Source organism: Cryptomeria japonica, chromosome 2, assembly GCF_030272615.1.
Source record: "Cryptomeria japonica chromosome 2, Sugi_1.0, whole genome shotgun sequence".
Classification (NCBI taxonomy): Eukaryota; Viridiplantae; Streptophyta; class Pinopsida; order Cupressales; family Cupressaceae; genus Cryptomeria; species Cryptomeria japonica.
The window spans coordinates 659,039,124-659,055,003 of record NC_081406.1 but is presented as its reverse complement, the minus strand read 5'-3'; positions in this window follow the sequence as shown (position 1 = coordinate 659,055,003).

Sequence of the window (15,880 nt, the reverse complement as noted above, 5' to 3'; positions counted from 1 at the left end):
CGCGAGGCGCGTCTGTGTTTGTGCCAGGCATGTCTGCGTTTGAAACCGCGTCTGTGCCAAATGCGGCCGCGTTTGTGATGGTCAGTCGTGTCTGTGCCAAGAAGGCACGTCTGTGTCGCCCAGGTGCATCTGTGCAAAGCATAGGCACGTCTGTGTTTGTCAGGCACGTCTGTGTTTTTCAGGCGCGTCTGTGTAGTCTTTGAGCGCGTTTATGTCAGGTAATCGCGTTTGTGTTTTAAAAAGTGTGAAATTGCGTCTTCTAGGTCAAATCAGCAGTTCTGTGATGAACATACGCTGTCGATTGGATAAGATGATGAGAGGATACACTCAAGTAGGTCCTCTAGGGAAGACTAGGATAGATCAAGGCACTTTGTGATGAACAGTGAGTACCAAGATAGAGTACTTTGTGATGAACAAGGAGTACTAAAATATGAGCAGCACTTTGTGATGAACAGTGAGTGCAAATGTGAGCAGCACTTTGTGATGAACAGTGAGTGTCACTAGGGTAGATAGCAATATGCATTTAGATAAAAAGTAGCATTTTGTGATAAACAGGGAATGCCACTATGACTGGCATGAGTGATTTGCTTGACTGCAAGAGTATTTGCCGATGCTGGAGTCACGAGAGAGATTCCCATCGACTCAGAGGTTGCGACCTGAGGTGACAGCCGAGGACCGAGCTGCGATTGAGGAGATGGGATTGAAACATGTTCTATATGTGCCTGAGTTTCGGGCAAACATGGGACTGTTGACTGCGCTGGCGGAGAGATGGCACTCTGAAACCTGTACTTTTCATTTGTCGATGGGTGAGATGACAGTCACAGGATGTATATAGGATACTGAGGATACCGATTGATGGGGAGGTGATCCCATACGATCGAGATGGAGATAGGGAGGCCCTGAGATGAGTATTCCAGGACCCAGGACTGGAGATGAGGGCAGGACATGTGGCGTGGGACACTATGACAGCCACAGGGCTAGCGCTGCCAGCAGTGGTAGGAGGAGCGATCAGTGGGTTTCTGTGTCTAGATAGGGCGACACGGGGGTTGGTTGTGGGTTGGGGAGGAGCACTGGAGACACTGGTGATGCAACACACCAGATATGCTTGGGGACCGTGTGTGCTGGCACACCTCTACTATGAGCTGCATCAGTTCGTATACCATGGATCAGTGGGATTGGGCTGCGGGATGACATTATTGCAGGTGTGGGCTTATGAGCATCTACCAGTGATGAGGCCGATACACTTCAGAGGCAAGGGTCATGGACGCAGTTTTTTGCACTTGTATGATATGATCACGTCGCAGCCACGGATTGGCAGGTTGGAGCACTGACGGCGGGTGATAGATGATACTGATGTGGTCATATAGAGGCCATATCTGGGATGCGAGCAGTGGGAGGATGATGCAGTTGAGCTTCCTTACACCTTCTGGATCAGGTATCTGATTGGGCGGACACCCTATGTGTTGGAGAGGCAGCTAGTGGACAGGGTTGGCCGGCAGTTTGGCAGGATTCAAAGGATGCCACGGGGCTCAGGTATGTATGCACGGACTGTCAGAGATTAGGCACAGTTTGGGCCCCTATTATCATATGATCAGGTTGTTACACAGCTGCTAGAGATGATGCCACTACCATGGGACATGTGGCCAGATATTGAGGATGTTGACATGGATGCCGAGTATACAACATACTGGGCGGAGCATACCTTCCCACGCTTGACGGATCCGGGAGAGCCATTGGATGGAGATGGGGGTGGGGATGATGATGATGATGGTGGAGGTGATGGGGGCAGAGGCCGATGGAGGAGGAGGGGAGTAGTTGGAGAGAGGAGGGTGGAGAGGAGAGACACACTCGGGTGGTGAGGGGTCGCGATGGATTGCCGCTATAGGTGCCAGCAGTACAAGGTCCCAGACAAGTACAGGTATAGGGACAAGGAAAAATACAGGGACAGGTACCAGTACAGGTAAAGGCACAGGGGAAGGCACCCATACAAGGGGAGCCACAGGAAGAGGCGGAGGGGGCTAACGCAGAGGAGGATGAGCTGATAGAGCTGAGGGAGATCTGCCAGGGATAGGTAGATGAGATCCAGGAGTTGGAGAGGGAGAGGGATCGGCTCAAGAGGAGGCTCAGAGATACTGAGTGGGAGCGGGATCAGGCTATTCAGCGTTATACAGAGGTTGAGATAGCACTGAGGGTGGGGAGATAGGCAGTGGAGGACACAGGGGCAGGATATGCTTATGTCCTGCGGGCAAGGGAGGAGATTGCCTATTGGCGGGATCTCTATTATGGTGCAGTGCCAGCGGATCAGCGAGCGAGGAGCTTCCATAGACCGTCGCATATAGCGACAGTTACGGGAGGGAGCCGGAGGAGATAGGCATCGAGTGGTGGGGTTATGGGTCCTCCACCACCACCAGATAGAGGGGATAGGAGGGATGATCCTGGGGCGGGTCCTTCAGGGGCTCAGATTCCATCGAGGCTAGGCGGCTCCGAGGGAGGGAGTTCATCATAGCCATAGAGGGCTCCCTATGTATCAGTATTGTACCATTTTTGTATGATGATGTAGACACCTGTGGGTGCTTTTGTAGCCATATGATTTTGACATCATTGTATCATGACACTTTTATGATTATATATATGAGATGATTCATCTTTGCGGCAGCTATATGCATGTGTACCTATGTGATGAGATGTTTTTATGATGTATGCTTATGATATGGATGCAAATATATATATGATGCAATGCAATATTTGTTCTTTTATGTTTTATATGTTATGCCAATGCAAATGTGAATGTATGTAATGCAAATGAATATGATAATGCAAACGTAAATTGTGCTAACAGGTGTTATGTGCAAGATGTGATGCAGTTGTGATATCTATATGTATGTATGAAATGCTTATATGTGGTGATGCAAGTGCGACTACATGAAATGCAAATCTTTTTGGTGTGTCATTATACTCAGTCATGTGATAGCCGACTACGCGGACTCGAGAAGGATGATGGAAGTCAATCAAGAAAGGGGGATGAAAGACAAAAGATATGAAAGTGAAAGAGCTTCTTGTGTGTTATCATCATTGAGATTTATTATGGCAAAATAGGTTATGACAATCGAGGCATGTGTTCGACCTAGAAAGTCATTGTACCTATTTGCATGGAGATAAAACAATCACAAACAAGGAATGCCCCAGTTCACACTAGACTTACAGTGTCCTCATATCCTTGGACAAGTCATAGCATTACTAAGAGACAATCCACAGACAGCAAATACAAATAGGTGACGATACCCCATCCTCGCCTTTCTAGTCAAAGACATCCTGGAGATAGAATCTCTAGTCAGAGACATCCCAGAAAAGCTAAAAGACATGTCACCAAAAAAAGAAGATGAAATCAAAAGAAAACTAAGACTCGACACCAACATCCACTGTAGTCCTCAAGTTTAGTGTCTCTTGTCACTTGTATAAGTCTTATTTGATTGTGGTCACAATGTTTACTTTCACAGAAAGGATAGATAGCACTGAACCATATGTTGTCTGAGTCTGTTGAAAGATTTAATTTGTTGAAGCCCATTGTTGCTGCTGTGTCTCATCTGAAACTGACTGAATCCATGAAACTGATACTTTATTTCGGAGAAGACGAAACTTTATTGCGGATCTGTGATGCAAATGTTGCTTTATTGCGAATTATGCATGGATAGACTAAAGGAAGCTGGAAGAAACTGTACTCCTCGAAACATGTGATGTTCTCAGTTCCACACCCATCACTAGACGTAGGATTTGCCTTAGCCACAGATAGGATCTGATTTATTATGAATGGAAAGGGGTGAAAAGGGAGGTTTATTATGAATGGCTAACCAATCTTGGGTAGATCAATAACAAGCCATGATGGGAATGGGTAAGTTTATTATGAACGAATAGGTCGTGGGTGTGTGCAAAGTGAAGTGATGAAAGTGAATCCTGAAGGAGGGAGGAGCAATGTCTCTACACATGGCACTGGTGACCCAGTTTTCACCATGGTACTTGCCTAGGGCACCACCGAAGTGGTTTTCACCATTGGACGGAATTATTTCTCTTTACTTTTTTGTTTTTTCAATGTTTTTTGTGTCACAAGGCACCTGTTTGCCAGGTTTTCACCAAGTAACGATTTTTTTTGTTTTATAATTTTTTTTGTATTTTTGAGATTTTTTATTTTTTTGTATTTTTTGAATTAGGATACTCTGAAGAGCTACGTGTAAAACCTGCGAAGGTGCATGTTGTTGATAGGATCCTCCAAAGGTTCACCTTCTGTAGTTGAGAGATGATATGCCCTAGATCCATATGTTGTTGTAATGATGTAAGGACCAAGCCAATTTGGTTCAAACTTTCCCTTCTTCTCTTTGTCTTGCTGATTTTTAGGATTTTCTTTGAGAACTGAGTCACCCACCTCAAATGTGTGAGGCTTTACTTTGTGATTGTAGCTGCATTGTTCCTTGACTGAATGATATGTTGCTCGAGTGAATGTCTTCCTTGATAAAGGAATTGAGATAAAATTGCTAGCGTGTGGACTACATAGGCCCATATGCGTTTCACCTAAAGAAGTTTGGGCATCCCTGATAACAAAGTTCTTTGAGGAAGCTCCATTAAAGGTCCATGATGTATCACCAGAAGGGAATGGATGTGTGGAACATGTGGATGAGTTATGAAGGCTTATGATTGTGAAAAGAAGTGAAAGTGGGATAGCATGATGGAGACTTAGGATCAACAAGTATTCTTTTTGATTTAAAATTGTAGAACTTTTGCCCCCAGTTATTTTGATATTAGGGGAGATCAACTCTTGCTCTTTTTGCTTCATAGGAGTTTTATCCTTGACTTTGATTTTTGCAGAGTCTAGTAGCTTTTGATTTTGATCTGGACTAAAGGACTTTTCTTTATTTTTGACTTTTAAATTTTTTTGTTCATAGCTTGATTTTTGATCTCCAATGAGTAAGGGATTTTGTAATTCTTGTTGATCCAAGTCTAGGAGAGGAGCGGAAATGGAATGAGTGGATGAAATGGAAAAGATATGTGAGTTATCAAGAGGGATGGCGATACGCTCAATAGATTCTTTGTTGGAACCACTCTTAGGACTATTGATATCAAGAGTTGCTTGCACCACTAGAGGAGATTTGCATTAAAACCTAGTAGCCACAACACTAGGTGCTTCGTACCCAATTCCTTGCAAATTATTTATAGATTGTTCTTGTTGACTAAATACCTTAGGAGATAGTGGGAGTTGATCAACATGAAAAATATACTCACCACATCCTAGGTCTTTAATCTTGAAATTTTCTTTGATCTCTGCTTGTTTTGATGTAGAAGCTTTCAAGGATTCTGGATCCACATATGCCGATGAAAGAATAGCCTCTCGATTGGCTGGAATTGTTATTTCTGATCTAGGTCGCAGATTGTTGCAATATATGAATGAATTTGGATCCGCTTTGACAGTCACTTCAACTCCATTGTGTGAAAACTTGATACATTGATGATATGTAGATGGGACTACACTCATCTCATGAATCCAAGGACGTCCTAGTAATATATTGTATGTGAGATCCAGGTCTAGGACTTGACAAACCACATCTTTTGTAACCAGCCCGACTCTGAGAGGTAAGGTGACTGTGCCCTTGGATGAATGCTCTTCATCATTATATGCCTTGATGGTAATTTTGTTTGTAGAATTCATAGCTTTGTCGGAATATCCCAATTGTTTAATAGTGTTCAATGTACAAATGTTTAGACCTGCTCCTCCATCTATCAGGACTCGTTTGATTCTATGTTTGTGTATGAAGGCTTCAATGTGTAATGGTGCATTATGTGGCTGACTTATGGAGGCGTCATCGGCTTCTGTGAAAGTAAGGGAGTGTGTAATGGAAAGGTATCCCACCATGGCTTGAAACTGGTCCACGTTCAGATCAGTAGGAACGGCAGTATCTCTCAAGATTTTGTCAAGAATGGCTTTATGAGCGGGGGATATGCGTAATAGCTCAAGGATGCAGATGAGCGCGGGTGTCTTCCCTAACTATTCTACAAGGTCATACTCAGGTTTGGTTGATGAGGAAGCGGTGTTTTTAGCTGGAGCACCTTGCAAAGTGATTTTACCTCGACGGGTTGTGACATGACATTCAGAGGTAGGTTCAGAAGAAGATCCAACACCTCTTAGGACAATCCTGGGTCTCCGAGTAGAATTCTCAGATGATTTTTCCTTGATGATAATGGTAGAGACATAATTGTCCATCAAGATGTGATTGATGGTTGAATCATAGTTGTAAGATTCTCTGGTATAGTTGGTTTGATCCTCTATGGCTTTAGCTTTTCCCTTGTCATGTTTTGGGAATCGTTCCTTAAACATCTCATGTTCTTGATTAGACGAATGTCCCTCAATCTCAATGTCACCTCTATAAATGAGATCTTGTATGATGTTCTCCAGTCGATGACAATTTCCTATCTTATGACCTTTTCTCTTATGAAATTCACAATACTCATCATCGTTCCACCAATTTGGTTTAACCTTTGGTTCATATGGAGGAAAATCTGGAATAGTGATTACCTTGTTTGCCACTAGCTTCTTGAAGACTGACTCAAGTGGTTCTCCCAATGGGGTGTACTTCCTTCATGATCTAGAAGTTGTTTGAGTATTCACTTGATTGTTTGTAGAACTTGATCCCAAAAAAATGAATTTGGGTCGCACTGTGTTGGCATCAACAACACCATCATTGACTATGTTCTTGTTTTTATTCCAAAATCTTGGCTTATCTTTTCCTTTTAAGTCATCTTTGTTTTCCTTGAATATCTTAATGACTCCTTGTTCAATTAGGACCTTTTCTGTCGCTAAGCCTTTTTCAATGACGTCCTTGAAGGTGGACAAACAAGTTTTTCTTAGATCATAGCCAATGTCTTTGTTAACATTTTGTGTGAACATCTCTACCATTTGTTTTTGTGGAATTTCACAAGAGCATCTGCTGGCTAGATTTCTCCATCTTTGTAAAAATGATGCAAAAGATTCTCCCTCTTTTTGCTTGGTGTTGCACAAAGTAGTGACTGATATGTCTGTCTCTATGTTGTAGGAGAAATGTTGGATGAATGCCTCTGCTAAGTCACCACATGACTTAATTCGAGGTGGAAGTTGGGAGAACCATTCCATAGCTTGATCACCTAGGCTTTGTGGGAATAATCTCATCAAATATGTCTCTTCTGCTGCTACCTCAATGCAAGCTGTGAAAAATTGTCTTATGTGTGCCTTAGGATCCCCTTTTCCTCTATACTTATCAAATTTAGGCATCACAAAGTGTGTAGGAAAAGGAGGCATTGGAATGCTCTTGTCAAATGGATAGGGACATATGTCTCTCATTGTGTATGTTGGCTTTGGTGTATTTATGTCCTCCATTTTCTTTTGTAAGTCCCTGATTTGTTGTTCCAAATTGCTCTTAGGTGGAGATTGACTTCTTGGACCATACCCCATGCTTGAGGCACTAATTAGAGGAGGAGCATGTTGCATATATGTATGATATTGATCATACACATGTTCATATGGAGGAGGTCTATAGTAATGTTGTGTATATGGACCACTTGGTATAGATTCATGTTGAGGAACACCATATCTATTTTGTCCATGTATACCATACTCCACAGGCATGTCGTGTTCTAATGTGTTACCCCCAAATTTGACGTGGGGTTTCCTTGTGTCCAAATTTTGAGCATGCCTTTGAATATCCAATTGCTTTGGTGGTTGATCCTTAGCATTGGTATATGATTGAGCATATCTGTCTGCATAAGACTTCCATAACGGTCTACGAAGGTGAGTATCATATGCTTGACCATGTGTATGTGGGACCTCTGGTTTTTGAAGCAAAGTTGATGGTGATTCAGGTACCATATGTGGTCCTCTATTTCCTCCACTATTAGGCCTTCTTTGATCCATGTTGGAGTGAGGTTGTTGCAAAGGTCAATTTTCCATTATTTGAGACATGTCAAAATCATGAGGTATCTTGGCTCCACTTTGTGCCATCATTTGTAAGAAGTATTGTCTATCCCTCCTCATTATTTCCTCAACCAATCGATTGAAATGGGGATTCATAATGGATTCTTCCACATCTGCTGAATGTATGAAAAAGTTGTCCATATTGTCATTGTGTGTAGCATTATTGCTTGTAGTGTCCATGTTCTCAACATTTGGAATGTTTCTATAGGCATCCATGTCAGGTAATGTAGTATGATCAGAATTGAAAAAGATATCATTCTCAAACTCATAAGAACTCATGTTTGCGGACTCTTGAGCCTCTTTAGTTTCTCTCCTAGATTTTTGAAGACGGGTTTCAACCATAAACTAGGTATTGACCAAGATGTGTGAGACTAGATGAAAATGGAAAGAGGTATGGAAGACCAAGAGTTGGATGGAATGTAAATGAATCTGAGGTGTACTTGCAATGTCCAAAGTGTAAGACCAAGTATGTATGTAGTAGAGTAGGTGTGACTTCCAAAGAGAGGATAGTTTCTCTTGATGAGGTAAGTTGACCTTGACTCTAAGTAAGACCAAATGAGACCCAAAGGTAAGAAACCTTGATGAGGGACCACTTAGCAAAGTGTTGTTGTATGTAATGTGTTGACAAAGAATGATGAGGACAAGCAAGTGACCTTTTGACTCAAGTTTGGACAAATGTGAATGTAATGTAAGGTGTGAAGCAATGATGGACTTTGTGAGACCCAAAGACAGGTTGACTGCTAAATGAAGTCCTGGAGAAATGACCTAAGAAGCTCAAGAATTCCAAAACTAACTGTGTTTGTTTGCTCGACTGTAGCAGTTTTTCAATTCTGAACACAGACGCACCTGTATACTTCATAGACGCGGTTTCCTGACGCAGACGCGGCTCTGTTTAACACAGACGCGTTTCTGAGATTTTTTTTTGTAAAGTGTAATGTTGATTCTGTAAACACAGACGCGTTTCTGCCCTTCATAAATGCAGTTATACAACACAGACGCTATTATGTCTGACACAGATGCGTTTCTGTAAAATTTGTGCAATTTTTTCCAATCTATGAAGTCATTTTGTTGTGACCAAATCTGACTGTTTGACTGTTTTTCGTGACAAGAGGACACAGTGTTGATGAGGACTCAATGTTTGCAAGTGTTTAGACTCAAAATGACTCCTAGAAAAGTGTGTTGTTTGATGTAAGAATGTTTTGCATACACTTGAAGACACAAAAGACACAATGTTTTGTTGTTTGGTCTTGAATGTTTTGAATGTTTAAAATAAGTCAAGCACAATTCTTATGGCTGGCCAAGACAATAGTTGTTGATCCCACATGGGGTTTTACCCCCGAGTCTACGCTATTCAGAGCGGATACTTAGATGCTTGACCTCACTGGCTCCACCCTCGGTACTCACTTCTTGGGTCAGCCAAGCACCAGTCCCCATGAAAACTCCCCGTGGCGAACTTTGTATCTCTACTAAGAACCGTAGGTGTGTGGGCTGCTACCAAAGGTCCGACCTCCTGCCCCAACAACTAGAAGGATTTGGGCTTCTAAAACAAAAAGGTGCTAGTAAGGGCATCCGCTCGTGTGGCCATACATGCGGCACTTTCAGCTCTGTAAATACAGAAGGCTCCCAGCCGGTAGGGGTTACGCCCTACAAATGATCAAATAAATTTGATCAAACAGGTTTATGGGGAGACATAGTGTCGGTATGAACTAATCAGCACATGTTATCCATAGTTTTCACCATGAATACATTTGTTTATAGTGGTTCAGAAGAGGTGGGTTTTCTTTGCTACCACTTGGGTCGTTCTCTTCTCACTAGTAGTCCTAATGACCACACGGGAAGACAGGCCCTCTAGAGATTAAACAAAAAGAGCCTATTGCTCAAGACACAAAAGACAATGATTCAATTTTAGTGCACCAATTGAAGTGTTTGCTAGTCTATGAAAACAAGGCACACAATAAAAATCCAAAAACCCTTGCCAAGGACCTACAACAAAGAGTTGTTAGTAGTTTGGATTATTTCAAATGATTACCCCTTCCTGCAAGCACACAAGTTAGGTAAATTTTAAACCCAAAAGACTTTGTGAAAATAGGGGCCTTCAACCAAACGATTTAACTTTCAAGACAAGTTGCACCAATTTCATTAGCTAGATCTGAAAATGTTAGCTCAAAATAAACCAGATCTGAAACCCTAAATGCAAAATTCAAAAACTGAATCAATAAAAACCCAAAATTTGAAACTGGTGTACACAGACGCGACTGGGTGACGGGACGCGATTCTGTGAGACACAGACGTGACTACAGAACTCAGACGCGTCTTCTGGACACAGACGCGGCTAAAAACAACACAGACGTGATTTTATAACACAAACACGCTTTCCTAGAACCTGCAAAATAGAATATTGCCAATAACACAGACGCGACTCCAGATGTCGCAGACGCGCCAGAAAATAAAAAACGCAATCCGAAAGTGCGCAGACGCGAAAATATCAAAATGCTGCCGAAAACTTCAGATCTGCAACTTCAAAATACACAATCTGCAACAAGGATGTTAAATGCAAAAGGGACAAGAGTCCCACTGGGCGTGCCAAAATGTATATGGTGAAAATGGATAACAATAATAACAATATTGAAAGGCTAAATGAATTCAACCACAAAACCCTAGCCTAACAACAACAAAGATCCACCATAGCATATGAAGATTACCTAAGACAATGCAAATCAAATGAAATCACAAAGATTATATAATCACATGTCCAATAGGGTTTTGATCTCCATTCTTCCTATCTCCATTGATCTTGCTTGATATATTTGCTCTCAGATTTTATGTGCACAAGAGCTCAACAAAGAACAGAATGTGGTTGCTAGTAGGATCGTAGTGTAGTCAAGTCCTTAAGATGATTCATTAGGGTGATTGATTAGAATGATTGATTAGGGTTTGATAATGAAGGAAGCATCTCCTTATATAGAAGACACTATATGAAATGGAGGGATAAGATTGAGAGGTGTAAAAGGAGGTCGGCTATGATTAGAGGGTAGGTAAAAGAAATAATAAAATAATGAAAGGGGTAGGTAGTATATGAATTAAGAGATGAATGACATGTGTCATGGGTAGAAAAGGTTAATGAATTAATTAAATAAATAAATATTTATTTAATTAATAGAAGAAGTGGGATAATTAAATAAATAAGATATTTATTTAATTTAGGAAAAAGGATAATTTAAATAAATAAATGTATTTATTTAAATGAGAAATAAGGCTAGAAGAGGATAAATGAATTAATTAAATAAATAAAGATTTATTTAATTAATAGAAGAATTAAGCTTAGATAATTAAATAAATAAAATATTTATTTAATTAGACTGGACAATTTTGGGTGTCTACAGTAGCTAATTGTCCTAATGGAAAAAATGAATACAAGAGAGACAAATTCAAGAAGTATAAGGGCAAAGGCAAGAGAGATTGTCTTATTGCAGTTGACAGTGGTATTAATGATAAAGAATCTGATGATGATGCTAGTGAAGATATTGTGTTTGTAGTTATTAAGGAAAAGATATCAGATCAGAAGGCACTAGTGTCCAGGATGGATAACTCTGATGATTGGATCATTGATAGTGGTTGTTCACATCACATGACCGGTGATCGGAGTAAATTCTTTCCTTGATGGAATTTGATGGTGGTGTTGCCAGATTTGGCAATGACTCACCCTGTATGGTTAAAGGTAAGGGATTTATTTCTCTAATGGGAAGAGCAATGCTGACGATGTCTATTGGGTTGAAGGTCTAAAGCACAATCTTCTGAGTGTGGCACAACTTAATGACAGAGGATACTCACTAGAGTTTAGATATGGTATGTGCAAAATCTTTCACAACAAAGGTGAATTGATTGCAACCGAGAAACAAACCAAAGGTAATCTATTTCATCTTAATCCTAAAGTTAGCAACTATTTGATTGCAAAGATAGATGATAGTTGGCTTTGGCATAGGAGATTTTGTCATATAAACTTTGATAACATTGTTAAAGTGAGCAAGTCCAAGATAGTAAGAGGTCTACCTCAGCTAGACAAACTGGTTAATTCTCTTTGCAAAGAACATCATTTAGGAAAAATGAATTCTTCAACTTTCAAGAGCAAGTCCTTCTTAGCAAAGCACTTGTTAGTTTTGGTTCATACAGATCTCTGTGGACCAATAAGAACAAGAAGCATTCAAGGTGATAGATATTTCATGATCTTCACTGATGATTGTTCAAGGATGATGTGGGTCAAATTCTTGAAGGATAAGAATGAATCTTTTAGTAAGTTCAAGGCATTCAAGGCCTTAGTTGAGAAAGAGCGTAGCAAAAAGATAAAATGTCTGAGAATAGATCAAGGTGGTGAATTTACTTATGAGGAATTCACTAAGTACTGTGATGAGAACAGTTTCAAATGGCAACTTTCTACACCAAGGATACCATAGAAGAATGGTATAGCAGAGAGGAACAATCGGTCAATGGTTGAAGCTGCTAGGACAATGTTGATACAAGGAGATGTAGCGAAACCATTTTGGAAAGAAGTTGTAAGTATAGTTGTCTACACTATGAACTGAGTTCTGATGAAAATACGTAAGGACAAGACCCCTTATGAATATTGGTATGGGAGATCACCTGATGTTATCTATTTTAAGATATTTGGTAGAAAATGTTTTATTAAAAGAGGTGATTACATAAGCAAGTTTGAAGCTAAGAGTGATGAAGGCATATTTCTTGGCTATTCCACCAAGAGTAAGGCCTACAAATGCTTCAACAACCGGACACAGAGAATTATTGAGAGTGTTGATGTTCATGTAGATGAATGTTCTGAAGTCTTAGAAGGAACCAGTTCAGAGAAAAAGGATGAGGATCCTTGCATTTTGCTTTTGGAACCTGAAACTGTTAAATCAGAAACCGATAAAGAAAATTTTGATGTACTTGTTCAACCGCAACAAATAAATTCAGAAGAAGATGATAATGAAGAAGCTGAACCTGAAGAGAATGATCATGTTATTCCTAGGTATGTGAGACTGAACCACAGTCCTGAGAAGACTATTGGGGATAAGGATGTTGGAGTACTAACTAGAAGAAAAATAAGAGAGAACTCTTACACGATCTCCACCATTGAACCTAGTGTCGTGCCTGTGAAGTGTGATATCTGCAGCTACAACACAAACACTCAATAGATCATTACAAGCATGATTAGAAAATTATAAGCAAACAAAGATGAACCATGACAAAGCGACCTATCGCCTCCTAAGAGATGCGAGTATGGATTTGCTCTCAGATCTGGATAAGCAATCCCAGTGACTTGACTACACCTAGATGGAGGATTTGAAATGATAATGATATGCAAGGATGAGATTGATTGAGCTAGATTGATCCAAGAGACTAATTAAGCTAATGATATACATGATTAAGCTATGATGATGATGCAATTAAGCTAAAAAAGAGATTGATTATTTTGTATGATTCAACAATTATGCTAGGAAATGATCAAATTAAGCTAAATCTAAGATGCAATTGCCTATAACAATGATGCTCAAATGATATGCCTATAATAACAATGCCTAAATTGATAATGAGATGGGATCCTTTGTGCTCCAAAATGGGGGATATTTATAGGATTTCCAAGGCCAGGGATGAGGTGGCAGGAATCAACGATCAAGATTGTGTCTGAAGATATCAAGGGTGAAATTGGAGGAGGTTGGAGAAGAGGTTGGAGGAAGGGACACTTATCTCTTTGTGGTGACAGGTGTCAAGGAGCCTTGCTCATAAAAGGGCAAGTGTTCAAGAGAGGAGACATGTGGCCAAAGTGTCATGTGTCTCAAGGGGAGAAAATCCACACCATAGGAGGTTAGGATGTGCAAGATAGGATAGGGTTAGTTAGACCCAGGGTTAGGTGGAATGGGTTAGGTTAGAGGGATGATTAGGTTAGGTGGTTAGAAGTTAGGAGGCATGTCGGTAATTTAAATTTAAAAATTCAAACAATAGGAAAAGACTAATTAATTTTTAACAACTCATAAATTGATTTGTTTTAATTAATTAGAGGATTACAAGGAATGAATTGAAATGGTGGGGGATTAATTAATTTGATTTAATTAATCAAAGGGGACTATGGAATGAACCTATTAAATAAATCCTTAGATTTATTAATAAGTAGATGAAAGGGAGAATTTAATCAAATTCCCTAATGAATTCAATTAAATTAGGAAGGGGTATTAATTAAATAATTGCTTATTTAATTAATTATCTTCAAACCATTTTTAGGTGTATACACCTAGAAGTACTAAGGAGGCATTTGGTGATGATTATTAGGTTAAAGCTATGGAGGAGGAATTGGATCAAATTGAGAAGAACAACACTTGGACCCGGGTACCCCTACCGGTAAACAAGAATGTTATAGGTACTAAATGGGTATTCAGAAACAAGTTAAATGAAGATGGTGTTGTAGTTCGCAACAAGGCAAGATTAGTCTGCAAGGGCTATGCTCAAGAAGAAGGAGAAGATTATGGAGAAACTTTTGCACCAGTAGCAAGACTGGAAGGTGTTATAACTTTACTTGAATTTGCAGCCCATAAGAAGTTCAAGGTATACCAGATGGATGTTAAGTCTGCATTTTTTAATGGGATATTGGAAGAAGAGGTGTACATAGAGAAGCCAGATGGTTATGCTTTGACAGATGAGAAATACATGGTATGCAGATTGCATAAAGCTTTATATGGATTAAAGAAGGCACCCAGAGCATGGTATGAACAACTTCATACACATCTAATGAAGATAGGCTTTGCAAGAACTAGTGATGATAGTAATATTTATCTCAAGTTTGAAGGAGATGAAATACTGGTCAGTGAAGTATTTGTTGCTGATATTATTTTTGGAGGTAATGATGTCATGAGCAATAGTTTTATAGATGAAATGAAAAATGAGTTTGAAATGTCTTTAGTAGGGGAAATAAAAAATTTCATAGGCTTGCAGATACAGCAAATGAAGAATGGTATTTTCATTACAGTCTACGTATGTGAAAGAGGTTTAGAAGACTTTTGGCATGAGTGACTGTAAACCAGTTGGAGCACCAATGGTTATAGGTTGTAAGTTATCCAAGGAAAATGAATCTAAGTTTGTTGATGAAAAGGAATATAGGTCAGTGATTGACAAATTACACTATGTTGTTCACAACAGACCGGATATTGCCCATGCAGTTGGTATAGTTGCTATATTTCAGAAGAATCCAAAGGAAGCACACTTGATAGCAACCAAGAGAATTTTTAGGTATCTGAAAGGTATAGTTGACTATGGATTATGGTGCCCATATGGTGGAAACTTTGATTTGAAGGCATACACAGATGTTGATTGGGCAGGAAATGTTGATGACCGGAAAAGTACTACCAGTGGAGCATTCTTTCTAGGAGGAAGGCTAGTTTCATGGAATAGTAAAAAGCAAAGTTCTACTTCACAATCTACTGTTGAAGCTGAGTATGTTGCAGCTTATATGAATTGCACACAAGCTATTTGGTTGAGGCACATTTTGGAAGGTTTTAAGATGAAGATCTCAGAACCTATAAATATTTTATGTGATAATACAAGTGCCATTAATATTTTTAAGAATCTTGTTTTGCATGCTCGCACCAACCACATTTAATTGAAGTATCACTTCTTGAGAGAAAAAAATCAAAGTAAAGATGTTATCTTAGAGCATGTTTCTACCAAGGAGCAACTTGCAGATATCTTTACCAAACCTCTACCTAAGACAACTTTTGAGTATCTTAGAAATCAGTCGGGGGTTGTCCCTCTTCATGAAGTTAGTTGAGCATGATGTTGATTGCATCAGTCCCTGAATCACTTGCAAAATCTTATATGGATTGATGAAGAAGTGGATGTATTCCA